The sequence below is a fragment of the Diabrotica undecimpunctata genome, chromosome 8 (genome assembly GCF_040954645.1).
Source record: "Diabrotica undecimpunctata isolate CICGRU chromosome 8, icDiaUnde3, whole genome shotgun sequence".
Taxonomy (NCBI): domain Eukaryota; kingdom Metazoa; phylum Arthropoda; class Insecta; order Coleoptera; family Chrysomelidae; genus Diabrotica; species Diabrotica undecimpunctata.
Genome location: NC_092810.1, coordinates 57992714 through 58014107, shown reverse-complemented (window position 1 = coordinate 58014107; position 21394 = coordinate 57992714). Strand labels below are relative to the sequence as shown.

The 21394-nt window shown below is 33.3% G+C and overlaps 1 protein-coding gene across 7 annotated transcripts in view; it reads left to right on the top strand.

The window, feature by feature from the left end:
• Positions 1-21394, top strand: part of LOC140447590 (methyltransferase-like protein 22) — a 540943-nt gene that overhangs the window by 278423 nt on the left and 241126 nt on the right. For 5 of the 7 annotated variants that reach the window (XM_072540330.1, XM_072540324.1, XM_072540327.1 and 2 more), the window contains one exon: positions 15079-15164. The exons of the other annotated variants lie outside the window; for them this stretch is intronic. The gene's annotated coding sequence lies outside the window, so the exon portion shown is untranslated. The remainder of the gene's footprint in view (positions 1-15078; positions 15165-21394) is intronic. 7 annotated transcript variants of the gene reach the window in all.

The window sequence follows — 21394 nt, the reverse complement described above, 5'->3', positions numbered from 1 at the left end:
AAAGATATACGACGTAGATGCAAGGTAGAGAACATTCATATAAGCCGAATGACAACAAATAGAGTAGTAAAGACGGCGAGAGACGGTTTCCCAATAGGAAGACGATCAGTGGGAAGACCACGAAAACGTTGAAACATCTTACTGAAAGCACAATGAAAAATAGACAGAGTAATGTCTAAAAAAGAAGCAAAAGAAGAACAACAAAGTGACAATTATTTCAGTTGCATACAAAGTCTCAGAAATTCTAGCTTTAAATAATTATTACGGCTAAATCAGATATTTAAGTTCATCAAGATAAATTTGCTAATAAGCGAAGTTGTTTAATAAATAATTATTTCCTTTAAATTATGTATTTAACTTTAACAAGATAAATTCGTTAATAAGTGAAGTTGCATTATTTTATTGTAATATTTTCAGTAGGATCAAAACGACGAAACTGCTGAGGTGCTCGACTTAATATTTACGTTCCCTTTTGCTAAAAAACATTTATCTAAATTTAAGAGAAACAAAACTCAAATATAAATTCTAACAAAATATTTCTTAATCTTTTACGGCGAAAACTTTAAACTCTTTTTGTTAAAGCCGCAAATCCAAATTAGTTTATAAAAGAGAATTACCTCAAGGTAATTAAGAGTAATTAACAGAGAAATAAGAAAACACGCTCCATTACTCTTCAAGAAACAACGCTTCTTTAGAAATAATCTACCTAATTATTAAGTAAAAAAGTCTTAACGGCATATCTTCTGTTTGTATCGATTAAATGGCAAAGTTGCTTTTCGAGAAGAGAAATTGACGGAGGGTTTTCCGGCAAAGTTGGCTTTTGAGCTGCGGTTTATCGACGCACATGTCTTAGTGGATTAGAAAACCATAGAGGCGGCAGTTTATTTTTTATACATGAAAGAGGAAATAGAAATACGTGGACTTCGGTGTTTAAGTATGAAAATCAATACAGTTGCTTTTGATTTTTACCCTACGACTTGCGGTGCAAATTTCTTGGTCAAAAATACATTCTGACGCTTTTTTTTTTACTCATATAGCTCACTTATAAGAGGGAATGTCAATGTATAAAAACAATAATATTTACTATTTTTACTGGGTATTAACCACAATTTTATTTTAAAATTTGTTTGTTTTGATGATTTGTCGATGGCCACGTCCTCAAAATATGAATTAAAAAATTATTTTGTTTTGTTACTTGGTAATACAAAAGATATTTTAATAATTTAATTTAATATACCTCCTTTATATTGACAATTTAGACATATATTTACATTTTACAGTAGATGGCTATAAAATGATATTGTCAATATTTTTTAGATGCGTCCCTGGGATGATTTTAAGATAATTCATTCGATTACATGAAATCAACTTTAACTTGAAAGTACTATTGCGTTTTACCAATGAAACAAGCGGTTCAAATTTATTTAAATATATTTATTTATAAGTTTACAGTACGATAATATTATCAACTAACTAAACTAATATAACTAATATAACTAAATTCACATCATCGTCTAGAGATGCAACCGTTATATGGGTTAAGTCAAAATAAGCTTGTTCGTTACACTGCTCCCCTCTTAGATCTGAGCGTCCCGATCAGCAACGCTATACGTAGGCCCAAAATGGCGGAATCTACAAGATTCTCTAGCTCTGCATAAATCCCTCAATCAGAAATAACAATCTACTGACTCTAAAGTACACGATCTCTTTGGGTTAATGCAACACACAGTAATTCCTATGCCGGTTTCTCGGAAGATCACTACAAGTATGCTTCTGACAGTCTTTCAGTCCAGATTTTCTAGTGCATGGCCTACCTGAGGTAAGGTAAAATTATTGATGTCAAAATTGCACACGATTTTCTTAAAATTAGTTAGAGCACGCCATATATCCTCGTAGCTTCCCTTGTCTTTATACTACTTCCTGGTCACGATGTACAGCAAATATCGAGGACCATCTTCTAATCTCAGTACTCTTCCACCTTTAGGCTGCTGATTTTTTAACTGATTCAAACGATTAATATTTTTATAGAATACGGACTAGATTCCTCAAGGTCATCTCAAGGTCTTTGGCAACACAGTGGGCTAGAGAGACGTTATGCGGAACACTAAAGATCCTGCTAAACTTTTGTGATCACGCCTAATCTAGCACTCTTTTTCTCTGCGTAATTTGACATAAATTCATTAAAGCTTGGTCGCCGGTCACCGTGATCTTATATTGAAGGGTTCTTGCTTCTTCTATTTCATTTAAGCCAGCATAAGGTGCAAGAAGATTTATGTGAACTACTTTTGGTTTACCTTTCGGCAACTTCTTTATTCGGAATATAACGTCATTTATTCTCTTTTTAATTTCATACGGACTTTCCCATTATCTTTGCAGTTTAGGAGGCAAACCTCGACGACGTTGTGGATTATGAAGCCAAACAAGATCACCTACTTCAAAGCTTTCATTCTTGCATCGAGAATCTTATTGATCTTTCATTCTATCTCTGGTTAACTGGATGTGTTGTCAGTTAAGTTCATGAATGGTCGACATATTCTTCGCTTGCAACATGTTCTTCGGAAGGTCTGCAGCCAAACTCTAGGTCGCAGGGCAAATGAACTGCACGACCTAAAATTAGGCAGGTTGTAGTCTGGCCTATAGTTTCCTTTACGGCTGAGCGGTAGGCATAAGAAATAAATAAATAAATGTGCTGGTTCCAATCTCGTTGATGTTCTGATACAACTTTGGACAGGTGTTTACCCATCCGGTTTATCCTCTCTACCATTCCATCTGATTAAGGATACAGGGTGTATGCATAGGCCTCAGTCCATTTTGTAAAATAATCCATGGCTACCAGGATATATTTATTTCGATCATCCGTTTCTGGAAATGGACCTGCAATGTCAATTGCTACTCTTTCCATTGGACTACTAACATTGTACTGTTTCATGGGGGCCCTCTTTTTACCAACTCGACCATTACTGGTTGCACACAGTGCCCATTTCAGGCACAATCTTCTTACATTATCTTTACAAATTACCCTATATAACCATTCTCGAACCTTTTGCAGAGTATTGGTAATACCAAAGTGTCCACCTGATGCACCGTCATGCAACTGACGCGATACTTCTGACACTTTACTTTTAGGTACAAGCAACTGAAGCTTAGATTCTGTACCATCATCGCTCGCAAAGGTTCTATACAGACGATCATTTTTTAGTACTAGGACTTCTGGACTACATGCACTAATGTCTTGCCAAGAAGGTTTTGCACTTCGATGCATTCAATCCAATATTCTTTTTATACATGGATCATCTGCTTGGGAGTCTTGTAGCTGTTGGGGCTGCCATTGATAATTAATGATGGTGGTTCGTCTCCAGGCAAAGTCGTTCTTCTAATTTAATAAAGTCATTACAAATTGCACTGCATGGCCGTCTTGAATGAGCATTAGCATTTTAATGACTTTTTTTGTCCCAGATCTGTTCGATCTGTTCTAGCTTTCTGACTGTTGTATTATTTTCTTGCGATTTACGGCGAATGTGACCTACCTCGCCACCATTTCAACATCTGGATTCGCGTCTCTTCGGCATAGTGTTACGAACTACTTTCCGTACGATTACCTCTAGACGTTTATCGTTTTTTCGTCGCTCTCTTCAGAGGTTCGTACTCGATAGCTCCGTGATGCTTGACTAGATGTTTCGTGTTCGAAGGCAATGGCGAACGCTTCATCTAAAGCTTTCGGTCTTGCTAGTCGTAGAGCTTTCTGTAGTTCACTGTCTTTCAACCCATTGATGAAGGTTTCTATAGCAGTTTCTTCCAATATTTTGTCTGGTGCCTCCGGGAAAGCCAACAGCGCTTAAATAGCGCAACAATAACATAACCTTAAAATATGAACATTCACACATTACATTCAACCAACTTACACCTCTAAACGATTAATGGAATTCGCAGAAAACCTTTCGTTGTAGTAAAAGGTACGGTAAACTGCACTGGGGTTCTCCATAATCTTTTTAATTACTTACTTTGTTTAGAATATTTTTGCCTGTATTATCAGTTAGAGTTAATTTGTATAAAATGAAGAGCAGAAATTGTTTATTTGGCTAATAATGAAAGTATAAATATAATGGTTAACCTGCTGTACAATTATTTTGTAAATAACATTATAATAGTGTACTTACTTACTGATTATTTAATTTTATAAATCATCATCATCGTCACTTAATTCAATACCGCTATCATTATGTAAATCTATAATCACTGGAATAATTTCACTAATTTTATTTTCCCGGATCCACCACTCTTCGATTAAGTTTTCACATTTATTTATAGTTTTGGCCCATATTTCTGAAGTTGCAGTTTTTAGAGCTTCTTGCCACATTTTCCTAACTGCATCGTCACTGTATTTACTGCATCCAACGTGATTATCATAATACGTTTTACATATACCCCGGATGTGTTCGATGGGATTAAACTGGCAGTGATACGGCGGTAACCGTAGTGCTTGATGTCCATAACTTGATACAATTTGGTCAACTATATAAACTGTTGGTTTTTCATTACGATTTGAAATTTCCTGTAACTCTGATTTTAAGGCGTATTCCGAAAAATTAATATTATTTTTAACTAACCAATTTTTTATGCTCGGTACATTCCACGACTGTTTTGGTTATTTCTCTAAAATCTTCGAATGGTAAGGTGCATTATCTAAAACTATAACTAATGGTTCACTCAGACTAGGTAACAGTTTCTCCTCAAGCCATTTAACAAACATAGCTAAAATATATGGATGTATTTTATTCAAATTTGGACATACCAGCATTTTGGCAAGTATTTTTCAATTTAACTGCATGCAAAACCATTCGTATAATTTTCACTCTACGCAAAATAGAGACTTATAGAGACCTTGATGAACATTTGATGTCGACAAATAATTTCGAGTGTTCGAAATATTCCGTCTCACTTCTTTTAACCGCCCTGTATATACATATTATATTCATTTTATTTGCCTTTGATACAGTAAAATCCAATATTATTACTGAACATAAAATACAGGAAATTAAATATTTTTACTTTTCAAGCGATCGGAATAAAATATTAACGCTTCACTGTTTGAGGCCCACTGATCATATCTTAATTACATATCGGCCTTCATAGGGTGAAAGGAGTTTACATTTATGTTTTCATAGTAATCAGCAGATTTTGATTTTAAAGAAAAAATCAAATCTGCCTTTTCTATAAAGCCTTCTTTTCCTCCTGCATGAAGAATGATGTGTCTTTTGCCTTCACTATTTGTGTGTTTTATTGATTTTATGCTGTCGTCTTGCCAATTTTTTTTTAATTCTACTCTTTGCAAATATCCATGTCTCATCTAAGTATACGAATGTTGCATTTTCAGATTTAAGTCTAGTATATTCTCTCAAAAATTTAATTCTTTTGTGAACCACTCTACTCCTTTTGCATAAAAGTAACCTATTATTTTCCTTTTTGAATTTAAATCCTAAATCTCTCATCACTTTCCAAAGGCTAGTCCTCTTAATTTCAGAAACTTGTCTTTCTCTTATTTAGGCCAGTAAAGTATCTAAACTGACATGTTGATTGTTTTCACGCATTCGATACAAAATATTGCGAATTTCTAATTTTTCTCCATTAGGTAAGTCAATGCTTCTAGAATGTTTACGAGTTGTTTTCTTGTCTTCGTAATACTCAGTCACAAAAAGATCTTCTTGAGAATGTCTGACAGTCTTCATTACAGTTTTTAGCTTACTTTCACTTATCCCGAGTGCGTCACAAATGCGTTGATTTATACATAATAATGACTTTAAAGGACCAGTATTGTGTCTTTTCATGGTAAAGTATTTATGCACATTTGTAATTAATTCATCAATATCCAACTTACGTCTAGGCATGATGGTCACTTGAAACTACAAGTTTGAATTACAACATACTGAGTTTAGATCAATATTGTAATGTATTCCTCTTTAGGACTGTTGGACATAACATAAAGCTACTTACGATAGGTTTTATTAATTTATTAAGCTTTATAAGTATTGTATAAATTAACATTATTTCAGTTCACATGTAGTCCATAACCTAAGTCCCTTGTCATGTGTGGTTGTCATGTCACCGCTGTCACTTGAGGCTCCGTTTGCCAAGTGCAACGTTGCCAAGTATATCCGTACATGAAAACCATACATAACACGTCCCCTTTAATAAAAACAAAATAAACAAAAATTAATTCACATAATATATCATAAGTACATAAATAACAAAACAATAATTCACAAATATTTCAATAGGTAAATCTATCAGGAGGGCGAATGACTCTACCACTTCTGGAGGTTTTCAAACCAGGTGAAGTACTGTATGATGTAGAAGGTACATTAATGTCATTGATGGGTGATGTTCTATTAGATGTTGAAGGTACATCAATATCTTTGATAGTCTTATTTGTTTTACAGTCTCTTGTATCATCAGGTACATCTGGACAAAGAACTGTTCTCATATTTCCCATACTTGTCCTTCCAGTAGTCACAATATCATTTTCATGACTAGTTTTCACATATGCTTGCTCACAATTTCCATTTGCATGTTGCTGTGCTTCTGACCGTACAGGTCTAAGATAGTGTCTATTACGTCTATAATCAGTATCATTTACTTTAACCATGTAATCTCTTGATCCTTTCTTTGCCACAACCACTCCAGGGTTCCATTTCCTTTTCTTTTCTTGAAGTAAAATTTGTTGTCCTGATTTTAATTCTGGTAACCTATTTGTTCCTTTGTCATAATAGTGTTTTTATTTTCTTTGATTTTCTCTTAATTGTGTAAAATATCTTTTATTAGAATGTCTGGGCTTTAGAAATTCCATACTGACTGGTAAGTTGGTTCTGAAATTTCTTCCAGTTAGCAACACACAAGGAGCAGGTAAATTTTGTTTTGGAGTTGTATTATAATCTAATACAGCTAGAAATGGATCTTTCTTAGTTTGTACAGATTTTAAATACAAGTTTTTTATTGTTTGTATTGTTCTTTCCACCATTGATGACTTGATGTTGTTACTTCAATATTATATATACGGACAAAATTTAAAAATTCATGAGAGCTGAATGGAGGACCATTATCAGAAAATATTTCACAAGGCAGTCCATTAATAGCAAACACATTTTTTAATTGTGTTACAACACTGCTAGCCGTTTTGTTCATTAGTTTATTAACAATTGCAAACTTCGAAAAATAATCAACCACAACTAAAAAATCTTGTGAGGCTACTGTCATGAAATCAATACCAATTTTTTGCCAAGGTATTTCAGGTACATCATGTGATTTTAATGGCTCCCTATTGTTGCTCTTATTGCTCATTTGACAAGTCAGACAGTTCAGAACAATGTTTTCTATATCCTTCATCAATCCCGGATAATAAATTGCTTCTTGAGCTTTCTTCTTACATGATACTACACCCTGATGAGACTGATGTATAACATCAAGAAATTCACCCTTCAATTCTTCAGGAATAATTAACCTTTTTTTATAAAACAATACATTCTTTAATAAATATATATCATGTCTATCAGACCAGAATTTTTTCACCTTAGAAGGTACAGAGCTTTTATGCTCAGGCCACCCATTTAAAACATAATATTTAACTTTTTGTAAAGATGGGTCAGTATCAATTGCATTTTGCAATCTTTTTTCATTTTCTTTTGATGTTGCTACAATAGAATACACTTCTAAATTATTTTCATCATCTATAAAATTAGTATTTATGGTTTTATTCAAAGGATCTCTACTTAAATTGTCAGGAACTTTGAGATTTTTACCAGGAACATATTTGAGTGAAAATTTATATCTCATTAATTGCATTGCCAGTCTTTGGATCCTAGGTGACATTTCATCTAAAGGTTTTTTTAACAAACCTAAAAGAGGTCTGTGGTCTGTCTCTATTTCAAAATCTATGCCATAAAGATATAATGAAAATCTTTCACATCCATACACTATACCAAGAAGCTCCTTTTCAATGTGGTTATACCTCCTTTGGGTTGGAGTTAATGACACTGATGCAAATTCAATTGGAAACCCATCTTGCGAGACCATGGCCCCCAAACCATATGGGCTGGCATCAACAGAGAGTATGGTCTTTTTGTCAGGGTTAAAATAATGCAAAGTAGTGGCTGACGCCACAAGATTCTTTAGTTTATCAAAACATGCCTGTTCATTATGTCCCCAATGCCACTCATTTTTACTAGAAAGTAAACATCTTAGAGGACTAGTTTGTTCTGACAGGTTTGGTATAAATTTTGCAAGATATACTATGGTTCCCAAAAAACGTTGTAATTCTTTTTTATTACTTGGTGGTGTCATTTTTGTAATAGCTTCTGTTTTATCATGATCAGGTGAAATGCCAATATTACTAATCTGATGACCTAAAAATTTCACTTTTGTTTGACAAAATTTAGATTTTCCTAAATTCAAAGTTAAGCCACACTGTTTAATTTTTTCTAAAACACATTTCAAATTTTTATCATGTTCATTTTTAGAACATCCAAAAACCAAAATATCATCATAATATGTTATTGTTCCTGATATACTATCTAAAAGTTTAGACATATATTTTTGAAAAATTTCAGGTGCACAGGTAAGGCCATATGGTAATCTCAGATATCTATAACGACCAAAAGGTATAGTAAAAGTACATAAAAGTGAACTTTCATAATTCAAAGGCAACTGAAGAAAAGCAGATGATGCATCTTATAGTGTGAAATAATTAGCCCCTGAAAGCTTAACAAATAAAGTATCTTGAGTAGGAATTGGAAACCTTTCTCTTTTAACATATTTATTTAGATACACAGGATCCATACATATTCTAATATCAGATCCCTTATTTTTCGGAACAACTAAAATAGGATTTTGCCATTCTGTGGGTTCACTAACTGGTACAATAAGGTTTTTACGTACCATATAATCAAGTTTATCTTTAACTTGGCTTCTTATAGCCAGTGGAATTTTTCGTGTCCCACTTATGAATGGCACTGCATCACTAGATAAAGTTATATTAAAATACCTGTTGACCTTTCCTACACGTGAAAAAATGCTCTTATAACTATTTATAATATGATTTGTTTCATTATCTATCATACTAACACTAGGCTGATCACAAACAATTTAAAAGTCTCTTGCAGCCTTTAGGCATAATAGAGATTTTTGTTTATCATTATCTAAAATATAGAACAGACAATCTTTAAATATGTTCTTGAAAGAGCAAGGTATATAAATTTTACCAACAACATTAATAACATGTCCAGTATAGCTAGATAATGAACTATTAGTATTTTCAAGCATTTTATAATCAATATTTAAATTTTTAAAATCACTACTGTTCAATATATTGACTTCACTTCCAGTATCAACTTTTAAAATACTCTATTTACCATTAATAATGATTTTTTGGAACAATTCTGAAAAGTTCGGATTAATTTCATTAACAGTCCACACTAGCACCTGTTCATCAGTTAAATCAGTGTCAGAATTGCTACAACTACTATTGTTATCATTGATTTCATGGACTTTGTTGTTATTATCAGGACAAAATTTACGGTAGTGTCCTTTTTTGTTACACAAAGAACAATATCTGAAAAATGCAGGACACTTACCCCTAATATGCTGAAGTCCACATTTATAACACTGAATATAATGGTTACCTGTATTTTTGTCAGTAACTTTGTGGCTTGTAGACTGCTCCTTCTCATACTTTGAACCATACCTTGACTGTCCTGTAGATCCAGGTCTGTTTTCTTCATTTCTTTTCTTCACAACACTAACACTTTCACTTTCGTTGGATATTTCTCGTTGAGTAACAGCACTATTTTCCATAGCCCTACAGATGTCTATAGCTTGTGCTAGTTTTAAATCAGCACATTGTAATAATTTTTCTTGAATTCGTAGATCATGTGTACCCAAAACAATCCTGTCCAAAATTAAAGTATCCTTTTCTTTAAACTCACATGTTGATGCTAATTGTTTCAAGGCAGTTACAAACTGATCGATACTCTCATTTTGTAATCGATCTCTTTTAAAGAATTTAAAATGTTTATAAATTAAATTCTTAAGAGGGCTGCAGTATGTATCAAACTTACACAAAACAACATTGTACTTCGGATCATCTCCAACATTTTCATACTCGAAGGTATTGAATATCCTTAGCCCTTCATCTCCCAACTGATTTAGGAGAATAGCGATTTTTATGTGGTCTGGTTTTTCACTTTTGCCGGAGGCTGTTAAAAATAACTGGAACTTTTGCTTCCAAAATTTCCACTCGTGTGAAATATTATTTCCTTGGAAACTAAACGGTTCTAAGCCTTTACAAGTATCTGTCATCTTGATTCGAGCACAGTATAGCTCCTTTACTTACATATATTTTTTTATAGCTTTTTCCACATGCACTGGCTTTTAACACAACTTAACCTATCGCCACTTTTCCGCTGCCACCATGTAATGTATTCCTCTTTAGGACTGTTGGACATAACATAAAGCTACTTACGATAGGTTTTATTAATTTATTTAGCTTAATAAGTATTGTATAAATTAACATTATTTCAGTTCACATGTAGTCCATAACCTAAGTCCCTTGTCATGTGTAGTTGTCATGTCACCGCTGTCACTTGAGGTTTCGTTTGCCAAGTGCAACGTTGCCAAGTGTATCCGTACATGAAAACCATACATAACAAATATGACAGAAACTTTTTAACTATTATGCTTGAGATATAAAATATAATATAACCGCTTACAAAGATCTTACACACATTAAGCAAATTAGTCTAATGAATGCCGATTGTAATTTAATTATGTTTGACAAAAAGTTTAGAAAGGTAGGTTGGAATCCGAACATAAACAAATTAAAATGTTTCCACAATTATTTTATTTTTAGTACAAATATTTTCATTTGAAAATAAAAAGTTAAATATATTTACCAAAACCCTAACTTTCACCCGTAATCGCAGACATCTCAAAAACGGTACACTTTAACAGATAACTGGTCAATCTAACCACCACTAATTAAATTGACAAAATGTTCTTGTTTACTCCGAAGTATTTTTTACCAAAAATTAAAAGTGATATTTAATACTTTGTATATGTAGTTTGAATATAAATTAATCCTTAGCACGTTAGTATTTGCTTCAGAAAAAAAAAATATTAAACAAGTAGGTGAAAGAAATGTACGTTAAATAACATTATGCAAGAATACTATTTATTAAAAAAAATGTAACAAAATATGCAAAACTATGAACAACGGGTTAGTGACACATATATTTATTTTATACTTAAAATTAAAAGACACCAGTGCAGTTTATCGTGCCTTTTACTACAACGAAATGATTTCTGCGATTCCGTTAATCGTTTAGAGGTGTAATTTGGTTGAATGTACTGTAGGAAATATCTTAATACTTTAATATTCTTACCTCACAAATTCACGAACAAAAAATAATACCTATCGCACAGAATGAACGTTCACAACCAGAAGTCCTTATTTATTCTTCAAACAATTAAAAAACAATTAAAATATTTCCAACTTCTTATAGGACAAATACACACAAATTAGAATGTTTGGAAAGGTTTTTAAAAACCCCGCCCATTGTGACGTCAGACCTTAGGTAGTCCATAATCACATGAGAACTTCGCAGTGAGAATGGCTATTTTTAACGACCTAATTTCTGGTAAGATATATATCAGGAAGATTCTACATTTACATCCTGTCATTATATTGTGTACAGGAGCTATTGCCAATAATTTTGTACATATGTATATACAGTGATGAGTGCCTTACCACCCGGCAAAATAGCGGAAAGGATAGAAGACAGATTAAGTTGTGAGATAGTACGCGATAAAGCTAGTTCTTAGATGTGGCTATTTGACTTCAGTTATAATTATACGGATGAATAAGGATGAAAAATAAATGATTGAATAAATTAAGATATATTATAGTAAAACACATTAAATTGTAGCGACTTTAAATTAGAAATCTTTAAGTTTATTTAATAATAAAAATAACTCAACTGAAATATTTGACTAAACTAAAGGTAGGTATAAGATCCGAAAACAATTATTGTATGTGGAATTGGTGTAATAGTTAGAGACGTGGTCTATTGACAAGAAGATTGGGGTTCAATTTACACCAAGGATAAAATTTTGTTTTACTCAATCAAAATAATAAAAAATATGATACATATTAGGTAACAAGTTTTCGAAAAACTCATTATTTACAATTTATTCTTATTCCAATGTTATAAAATAGAAATACAAAATAATTCAAATTCAATTCCAGTTTTACAGTCTTCAGTTGTGAATGCAAAATAATCCGGTGAAGACTGTTTAATGTCAAATCCATCACTAAATTCTCTGTGTTAATATCAATTCCTCTGTACAGGTAATGATTTTCAAAACAATTGACAACATTGGAATGGTTGCACGCAAACAGCTCCCTGCTTTACAGCTAACCAAATCATCAAGCCTTCAGCCATCAAATAATACCATATCGAGAAGTGTTTTTGCACGGTAAACAGAAACTTTTTATTGAAAAAACAATTCGTGAAAATGGTTTTAACGGTCGAGGAAAAACTGCAAATTGTTGTCTGGCATGTGAATGGATAATCAGACAACATGATTAGACAACAATTTGTAAATATGTTTCCAAATAGGCCGGCTCCAACACGATCAACAATTCAGTCTATTATACATAATTTTTTTACATATGAATCCGTGTTCGCTCGAAGAGGAGTTCGTAGACGAAGGGAGGTAAATCCAGATTTGGAACTAAGGGACACTTTGATTTGTGCAAGTATTGAGCAAAATCCTACCCAATCAACATCTCGTCTCGGAGAACAATATGGAATTTCAAGATTTAGAGTAGGTACAATTTTGAAAAGACATGGATACCGTCCCTATAAACTTCATAAATCCAACGAACAGTTCCCTGGGGGATCAATATAGACGTTTAGAATTTTGTTAAACTGCAATGGAAATATCACATCAAGATGAACATTTTTTAGAGAACGTTTTGTTCACCGATGAATGTACGTTTTCATTGCATGGCCGTCACAATTCAATAAATGCTTGGTATTGGTCTCGAGGAAATCCTCGTCAGATTTATGTCGCTCGTACCCAGCGTCCTCGAAAAGTAAATGTTTGGGGAGGCATAATAGGGAATCATGTCATTGGTCCATTTTTTATAGACGGTATGTTGATTGGGCGGAAATACTTGAAACTTCTGCAAAATCAAATTGTCCCAGCCCTTCGTAATTTATCAATACCTTTAGATTCCATATGGTTTCAACACGATGTTTGCCCTGCACATAATTCTCGCATAGTCAGTGAATATCTCAGTGCGACTTTTCCTAATCGATTGATTAGTGGCCAAGGAGATATTTTTTGACCTGCAAGATCACCTAATCTTGCACCTTGTGATTTTTTTATGTGGGGATATATCAAGTCCAAACTATATGAAATTAAAGACGATAGGCCTAATTCTCTCCGAGAATTAAGAGAAAAGATCTCTGATTCAATGAGAGGTATTAGTCCAGAAATATTAACTAATGTTAGACGAAACTTTTATAATAGATTGGGTTATTGTTCTGCTGCTAATGGAGGCTTATTCGAACATTTATTGTAAATACATTTCATTAGAATAAAATACGTTTATTTAGAATATTTAAAGTACATTTATTTAGAACGTTCTTTTATGTTTGAAGAAATTTTACTTTATTTTCGAAAGTACATTGTTTTTTCAATAAGTTTTTCATGTTTTACTGTAAACACTTCTAATAAAGACTGAAATAAATGTTTATTGATTTAAAGCAAATCGATATAATATCTGCATAATTTCAAATTTTAATTTTTAAAAAAGTAAAACCTTCATGTTGGATTCGAACCTGAGCGCCTGGATGAGAACATTGTGCCTTGAACTCTGATCCATCAGAATTTTATAATTAATTAGTGACAGTTTGGGTTATTGTTCTGCTGCTAATCAAGGCTTATTTGAACATATTGTAAATACGTTTGTTTACAATATTTTTTTTTTTATTTTTGTAGAATTTTTACTTATTTAAACATTCATTAAACGTTCTTTTAATTTTGAAGAATTTTTACTTTATTTTCGAAAGTACGACGATACTGTTTTTTCAATAACATATTTATGTTTAAACACTTCTAATACTAGTAACGACTGACATAAAGGTTTAGTGATTCAAAGCAAAACGATCTCTGCATAATTTCAAATTACTAAAAAAAAAGAAACCACATGTGGGTTTTGAACTCTAATCGTCTGCAACCTCTGTGTCGCAGTGTCGAATTCTTACCACTAATCCACGAAGGATTGATAATTATTTCGTGACATGAGTGTATGAAACTCCTCAGATAATAGTAGAAATTATTCTTGGTTAATAATTTAAAACTTTAGATTAAATAATCACTATTAATTGAATTATTTTATTCATATGTTTGCTTTATTGTGGTCAATCAGATTTTACTTTATGCGAAATTAAAAAATGGAAATACGTCACACAGACGACGTTACACATAATAATTATGACCGAGGTGATTTAGCTCGAAGGTAACGTCTAAAGGTGTGAGACTATCGATAGTGGTGATGTAATGTAATGTAAATTATAAGTTTCTATCAATTATTTCTCACCACTACGAGTTTCATCTCTTTTTATTTCACAAGGTAACTGTGTTTTCTATCTCTTACGTTAAAAAGCCGGGTGGTAAGACACTCATCACTGTATTTAAGAATTGATAACCTTGTTTTACCAATTACCCGTTTTAGTTTAATACTACATATTTGCGGTTTCTTAAAATGTTGTTTGTTATATCAAAAGAAAAATATTAAGGTGAATTAATATTGTGTTTGTATTCATCAAAAACTAAAAATTTGTTTTTCACATATATCAACATTTTGTGCAAGAAATACACAAAGATTTAGTGCAAGAAGAATTTTAGATGGTTTTCAACTGTTGAATATATTTATATGTACTCCCTATTAAAAAACAATTCAACAGTATTTTTCATAAATATAAAATCAGCAAAAACTTACGTAAAATATGTTTTTTTTAGGTCATATATTTCAACAATTTCAAGTCACGCCTATAGGATTTTTTAGCCGTTGAATATTAAAGGACCTTCCATCTATCTTTTGTTTGGTAAGCAATAAATAAATATACCTACACATATGTCTAAAAGGATAACGTACGACTAGAATATTTTTCATATGCAAAACCATTCAGCTGGCACAATGCTATTTTGAAACGGTTAGTTATTCTGTGACTTCTCGCTTTCTTTTACTGCTCGTTACATTCTGAACACATTTCCAACATTTCATGTATTTTTTTACATGAATATTGAATTTATGTTGATGTTTTCTCTGTTTTTCTGTATTATTTAATTGATTTCTGATTTCAAGTTCAGGAGAGCCCTAAAGGTTTCATTATATATTTTATATTATATATTTTATATATTTTAAATATTTTATATATTTATATTATTTATATTTTTACCCATCCACTCCACAATTTCCCATTACCAGAGGCAAGGAGACACAATATTTCCAAGCTCTTCACTGCAACTTTAGAAAATATATTCAGTAAAATGGACTGACAGAACAGATGCCTATCCATTGATAAAGAATACCTCATCCATCTAAGATTTGCAGACGGCATCGTTCTGATCGCTAATAGTCCTGCAGAACTACAAAAAATGATAAGCGACTATAGTAATAATGAGATTAAGCAAACGAATAGAACCGATCAGACAGAAAACTGAGGTGACTGATGTAATCCTTAGAAATAAATCTTTAAAATGGCAGTGGGCATGACATTTAGCGAGAAGAACTGAAAATAGATGGTCCACTAGAATTACACTGTGGTATTTAAGAGGCGTCAAGAGACCAAGATGACTTCCAAATTTAAGATAGGACACAACAAAGCTGCTTCTAAACAAAAGTTGCTTCTACTACGACAGGAAAGATTGTTTTCACTTTTAGAGCGTTTGTGAATATCCGCTCCGAAGATTCCTTTTAGGATGAAATACGTATAAGCGGATACACAAACTCACTATATGTGAAATCAAATCTTAACTGTCTTTTTTTTTTATTTCGGTATACTCTTTATGAGTACTAGAAACCAATTCGCTAAGGATTTTTGCTTAGTTGAGGATATGTTCACAATTTTTTTTTGTGAACAGTTCTACCTCTGTAAGTACATATTTATGTAATTTTATAGTAATGTTGCTTATCTCTTTGTTTTAATAAATTTGTAGAGCACTTCTGATGAAGCTAATACCGATAGAAGACCGATAGAACCTGAAATATACCCAACAAAATATTTTATATATATATATATATATATATATATATATATATATATATATATATATATATATATATATATATATATATATAGGGATGAGTGCCTTAAGAACCGGCAAAATAACGCAAAAGATAGAAAACATAATACGTTGTGAAATAAAAAGAGATGAAAGTAGTAGAGGTGAGAAATTATCGATATTAACCTATAATTTACTTTACATTACATTAGAATTATCGAAAATTTCCCACCTTTAGACGTTAGCTTATGAGCTGGTTGACTTCAGTCATAGTAATACGTACCACGTAATGTAAGTAAAAACAGTTTAAGTAGGAGTATTTTTTATCCAACATTAAAGTATTGATCAATAATAAACTATGATTTGAGACGTCGCATACACTCTTCTCAATACAGAATTATCATAGCTTGTTATTCTGTATTCGTCAACACAGAATTAATTATCAAATTACTATTAACTAAATTGTTTACTTGCATTTGCTTTATCGCCTTCAATCAGTTTTTACTTTATGCGAAATTTAAAAAATGTAAATATTCGACGTCATACTTGTAATATTATGACTGAGTCAACTAAATAGCTCATAAGCTAACGTCTAAAGGTGGGAAACTATCGATAGTCCTAATGTAATTTAATGTAAATTAGAGGTTTCTATCGATAATTGCCCACCTCTACTACTTTCATCTCTTTTTATTTCACAACGTGTTATGTTGTCTATCTTTTGCGTTATTTTGCCGGTTCTTAAGGCACTCATCACTGTATATATATATATATATATATATATATCTTCCTGGTATTCGAGGAGAACTGATTTCAAAATGTCGATCCATCAATGTTCTTTTGGGAGTAGGTTTATTCGGATTTATTTATTTGGGGGGAGGGGATTGAATATGGGTATGCCTGATTTTCATCCTCTTCGGTGTTTGTCTTGAATATGGTCTTGGTGTACAAAAGCACACAACAACAAAAAAAAACTATCGTTGTCGGCTAATTGCGTTAACGGTCAGGTCTCGTCAGCTGTCGAGAGACAGTCCTGACAAACCAGTATGTGAGAGTGTGTGTGAAGGCATGACAGTGAAGGACCATTTCGTTGATTGCTATTGTTGCGTCAGCCGTTTTTACGTCTCCAGCAGACTTCCGAATTAGTGTATTGCACTAAAATTCTGTCATCAGCTGGTTGCGTTAACGGTGAGGTCACGTTAGATTTAGTGAAATAGAAACCCTTTCACTGTCATGCCAAAGTGTGTTTGTTTGAATATGTTAGTGTGCGTATGTGTTGTGTGCTGATTCGACGATGACTAAAACTGTGTTCTCTAGTGACTATTATTTCTGCAAGCGGTTTTTACGTCTACGATCAACTTCCGAATTAGTATATTGCACTAAAATTCTGTCATTGATCGTTTGCGTTAACGGCCAGGCCTTGTCAGAGTTCAATAGACCGTTTCAATCAATGTCAAGTCAGTTGAGAAAATAATTGCGGCTATTTCCTCGGGGGACGAATAGGTATTATTGAGTAGTGAGATTGGGAAACCGCAAAAAAACCAATTTCCCGATGTCCGGAGTAAGGAAAAAGGATTTGATTAGAGATGAGTGCGGAAAGCTAGCGGAGTAGCTTCAAGGATGTCAGCGTACTCAATGCTGGATTGCATTAGAATGGAAGGAAGATGAAGTTTTTTTGTTTTTTGACTTGTGGGTTCGTACGTGATCAAGAGAAAAACAGAAACTTTTTAGGGTCTCTTGGGTGTTTGTTGGGGGGCCGTTGATGACTCTGGAGGTAAAGTTCCTGTTGTTCTCGAGTATGGTTACAACGTTTGATATGTTATGGATTTTACGTGATGGGAATCTCGGGGGTTTGTAGTTTGCACTACTCAAGATTCTACGTTTGGCTGTTAGAATTCTAAGTTTCTGATGACTTGTTAGGAGACATTATAAGTTAGCCTTATGCTCTATAACAGGTCGAATATAGGTTTTATGATATTATATAAGTTATGATAATATTATATAAGTATGAATGGGAGTCTTTGTGTTTGTTTTACCAATTCTTCTTGCAATATGTCTTAGGAGTCGAGCTCTGTTTCTAACATCTAAAGTTGCCTTTAGATCAGCATCCCAGTTGAGAGTTCTTATAAATAAATCACCCATGTAGGATGCTGTCGGACTGATGTTAAGCCTTTCTCTTATCAATTCCAGGGAGATTTGGTCGTGATTATGTTTGTTGATTTTGGTTGTTGTTGTGGGGCTGGGAAACACAATTGTTTGTATTTTTGCAGCATTTAGTGTTATTCACCAGTTATTGTACCAATCTTCGACGTCGTTAAGTGGAGTTTGTTCTTTCCTAAAAGTTCTTTTAGGGTGGTATGTTCTCGATGTTGTGAGAAGAGCCGTATCATCTGCGTAGAGAAACAACTGTGTACCTTTGATGTAAAGATTTGAGATGTTGCTGTTGTATGTTAGGTACAACAAGGGCGCTAGCACTGAGCCTTGGGTGACTCCAGCTTGTAGAGTAAAGAAGGTTGAGAGTGGATTGCATATTTTCACTTTTATAGTTCTGTTTTTGAGGCATGAATGTACAATTTTTATAAATTGCAATGGTAGCCTGATGTCAATTAGCCTTCGAACAAGTCAGGCGTGCCAGACTTAATCAAAGGCTTTTGTACATCGAGAAATGTGACTGTGGCGATGGAGTTGTCGTTAACGGCTTGGATGACTTTAGTTGTGAAGTCTGTCAATGCAGTTTGTGTAGATTTACCAGATAATAATCCATATTGAAATTTGAGGATGATGTTGTGGGTTTCGAGAAAATCATTGAGTCTCTTTTTAAGGTTATACTCAAAAACCTTTTCTAGTATGTTTATGAGAGATATAGGTCTGTAGGATTTCACATCGGTACGGGGTTTACCTCGTTTGGGTAATATTATAGTGTTATACACTTTCAAAGTAGTAGGAAACTGACCCTTTTTTGAAGCCATACATTAATAGTTTTTGTTAGAAGAGGGAGATTACTCTCAGGAAGTTGTTTAAGACCTCATCTAATAATATTGTTGGGTCCTGGAGAGCTATTTTTGCTTATTTGGCAATAGCTCTCCGTTTCACTGTCGGTGAGCCATGATCGGATCATGGCCTGGATTGTGAAACGTAAGAGTATTTCTGACTATGTATTCTATGTTGAGTTTAAATATGCGATCAAAGTATGGATTTTCTGGCGTTTGACAGTTCTTTCGAAGCGAATTTTTTAGAATGCTTCGCTTTCAGCTCTGAGGAGCTGACTATTTGAGTGTCTACCAACAGATGAGAATATTGGGTTTGTTTTTATTTTGTTAGGACTTTCACTTTGTTCCAGAATTAACCACCTTCTCTATAATTCAGCTCTGGTGTAGCTTCCCACGGAAAAGCCTGTAGGATTAATATTTCACTCTTAATTCTAGCAGACTCTGTGTTCACAAGAATTGGGAGATGATCGGACGTTATTTGAGTCGCCTATATGGCACCAATCGTCGAATATATGCATTAGTCTACCAGTAACGAGAATATAATCTGGGATAGAGGCCCTATTTGCACCCAAAACCTGTATTTAGTGTTGGTGATTCTTATTATGGGAAGGTCTAGAAGCATATCTGTTAATTGGATGCCTTCCGGGTTGTTTACGTGACCACCGAATTGGACATTTCTACAGTTCAGTTCCCCTTCAGAATGGCTTTGTATAGTTTACCGAAGTATAAAAGTTCGATGCAAAGCAGGTTGCCTCGGTGTCTGTAGTAAGAGATTATCGTGAGGGTTTGAATGTTGGGCATGTGCAACAAAATGAACATAGTTAACTGCCTGATAAAACCAAAATAATGCTAAAACACGGAAGGGAAATGAAAGCAAGTAGCAACATACAAAGAATACAATACACAGAATTTTGTAAGACTATAAGAAAAAGTATCAAGGAAGGCATAAGAAAATACAATGAAAGACTGGTAAAAATGCGATCGAAAACAGAAAAAAACATAAGAAAACAAGAAAGAAAATTATTACTCATTGGGAAGAAGCAAATCGTTGCTGTAACAAACGAAAACACCAGAATTACAGACAGAAATAAAATAATACAATTCGTGACTGAATTTTACAGCGAACTATACAAAGCCCAGAAGTAAAAAGCGATAAAGCAGCTAGACTAGATAGCATACACTGTAACTGCTTAAATATGCTGGCAAAAAATCCTGGAAAATTTTAGCAGGCATATATATGAATTGCCTAAGATCAATATGCATACCAGACCACTGGAATACAGCTTACATAATTCACATTCATAATAAAGGTGGCAAAGGGGATATCATAAACTACAGACAAATAAGTCTACTACCAATCATATACAAGATATTCACAAAGATCATCAACAACAGCTTTAAAAATTCATTATATGCTGCCTAGCCAAATAGAGCAAGCTGGCTTCAGAAGTGGATTCAGTAGCCTGGATCATATCCATACGCTTGGATAACCAATGAGTAGAGCTAAAGAATGTGACATACCGCTAGCATTAACCTTCATTGATTTCGATTTTATATATCACAAGGCAGTAATAGAAGCTTGATCAACAATAGCATTGACAAACCATTCATAGAGACTTTGGTAAATATATACAGACAATCAAAGCCAAGGTAAAAATGTATCAAAACACTATCAAAATTTCCCACTACCAGAGGCGTCCGACAAGAAGACGCAATATCACCAAATACCTTTACTGCAACTCTAGAAAATATATTAAAACAAAAGGAACTGGTAGAACAAAGGCTTATCTGTTGACGGAGAATACCTCAGCCATCCAAAATTTGCAGACGAAATCGTTCTGATTGCTAATAATCCTGCAGAACTATAAGAACTTATAAGCTACCTTAAGGCAGCTGACAATGAAAATGGCCCAAAAATGAACTTGACAAAAACAAAAACAATGTACAATGAACTAGTGGATGGCCAAGATGTAATAATAAACAATACTGCACTCAAAACAGTAGACGAGTTTGTATACGTGGGACAATTAATACATAAATCTGGCTCCTTACTCCCAGAAATC